Here is a 2,455-nt window from a genome sequence, read left to right as displayed (position 1 = left end):
AGAGAAATAGAACAACAATAAAATTCTGAAGAAATAGAGATACCTGCTACTTCAATCAAAATTTAAAATGTTATCATAGATTCAACAAACTGAATAAGATACCTGTATTCAGATTATTCTAAGAGAGCTATTGATTGATAGTTTTCACATAATATTAAGTATAAATTAAAACAATGTTACCATAAATTCATGAAGAGGAACACTACAGCACGTTGAAACCCCAAAGACTTTTGCATTAATTCAAAAAAGTATACAAGAGAGCTTGAGAGCTTAGTACAAGATCTAGAGATTGAATGAACTGACTGACGAATGACGTCCTATTTAAAGATAAATCCTCCAACAGCTAGTTCGAGTGATCATCGTCAAAGCAATCTCGACCGTTGACGAGGATTAAAATTTCTTTTAATCTCATCCGTTGAAATTTTAAATTATTGAAGAAATTCGAATTTTTCAATTAAATACATTTTAATTAATTAAAAATAAAAATTTTGAGTTAATTTCCTAAAAAAAATGACTTTGACTTAAACCCCATGGACCAAAGGCTAAAAATTTAGCAAAATAAATAATTTACCTCAGTCCTGGGACCTTTTAAAATTTGAATTTTAAGGACCCACAAATTTTGCCTTTGGAAAATTTAAATTTACCTAGGACCTATAATTAATTAAATTTCTGGCTTAGGATTTTAATTAATTTTGGCCAGAAAATTTAATTAATTAACCTATGATGAGGTAAATTATTTTCCAACCCCTAGGACACTTTACATCATGATTTTTCACATTTTTTACTTCTCAAGGGGGAAAACCCATCTGAAAAGGACCCTCACAGACTACCCAATTCTGTGACACAAATATAATCTAGCAGATCAAGAAATTTGTAATAAAATAACCTAACCAAATAGTTAGGATTATTCTGAAATCAATTTTACATAGACTCGATCTAGAACATCAGGACTCTCCTAAGATCCTAGTGACAAAATCCATTCCGGCTTTGGGATAAGTGTTGACACCTAATCATAGGGATTGGGTGAAAAACTAAGATTAATGTAAATAAATAATAGAAAAGATGAAGAGTCATTGGGAGATGAAATGAACAGTCTCTCCCTCATGTATATAATAATGATCAACCTGAATGAATAACATGATTTGTTTTGAAGAGTTACCTCCTGGTCTGACATGGTATCGGAGCCAACCCTATTTTTATTTTTCTTCTGTCATGTAACTCCTTCCTGCCTCTGTTCTGCATTTTGTAGGCTATCATCTCTGTCAAATCTCTGTAAAATGTTTGTAATACTGTCCCAAATTTTTGCGCTACATCCTCTGTCTACCCTCAGTGTGTTACAATTTTTTTGAACTATGAATGCCGATGTGGTGAACAGATTGGTGAATGTTGAATTCTGGCAGTTTTGGGTAATGGTAAACTCCGCTGTGGTGAATGCCGTTCTGGCATGGTATTTTTGGTTCAAATTAGGTGAAGATTGATATATCGCTATTGCTGTGTTGCTGTTGCATTGTATATGTGTATTGAATATTAGAGTCGGTGCTATTACGCTAAATGATATTGTAGTGAATGGTATTACATTTTGTACAGTGATACCTCTCTCTCCATATATCAAAATAATTATTTTTTTAGGTGTAAAATTTTGCAGCAAAAGTATTTTTTTCCCACAGTGCCACAAATTTTACAATGCATTCAATCATATCTATTGTGAGAGTAGTTCTCACTGGCAAGGAGAACTATCTTGAGTGGTCCAGGAAAATAAAACACACCCTCATTTTCAATGAGTTGTGGAAAGGAGTGTGTGTTGGAGACGGAGACAAAGAGCCAAAACAACCTACTTCAAACAAGGAGTTCGCCATTTGGGAAAATAAGAACAGCAAGGCCTATGCATTGATTGCAACATCAGTAAGTGAAGAGGTGAGTCGACATATTTCGACATTTTCAAATGCTTTCGAAGCCTTACAAAAAATGAATGAACTCTATGACTCACATTCTACACTTGAAGTTGTTCAACTCATGATTAAACTCTTCACTCTTGAATTACAAAATAATGATCCTCTTTCTCTTGCATCCGAAGTAAAATCTATAATGCATGATATCAAAGCCACTAAGGTTGAATTGGATATTCTCTGATCAATTTCTCAAGTACGTTATCCTACTTACTCCAATTATCTTGAGTCATTGCAAGAAAAAGGAAATCTCAAAGATATTACCTTTGACTCTCTTGTGAAAAAATTTGTTGAAAGAGAGAAAGCTTTTGGAAAGAAGATAGCCCCCGAATCTTTTGAAGAGGCGGCGTGTCTTGCTCAAAGAGAAAAGAATCTTGCTCAAGATTCTTCCAGAGGAAGAGGTGGTCGAAGAGGAAGAGGAAGAAATTTCAGAGGCAGGGGGGGCAGACACTCTCAAGGAGAAAAGTCAGATTTGCACTACATACGCTGCAAAAGAAATGGATCACATG

This window comes from Pinus tabuliformis, chromosome 8, assembly GCF_031772625.1.
Source record: "Pinus tabuliformis cultivar Carrire ecotype Pingquan chromosome 8, CPIR1, whole genome shotgun sequence".
Classification (NCBI taxonomy): Eukaryota; Viridiplantae; Streptophyta; class Pinopsida; order Pinales; family Pinaceae; genus Pinus; species Pinus tabuliformis.
This window is presented reverse-complemented; position numbering follows the sequence as displayed.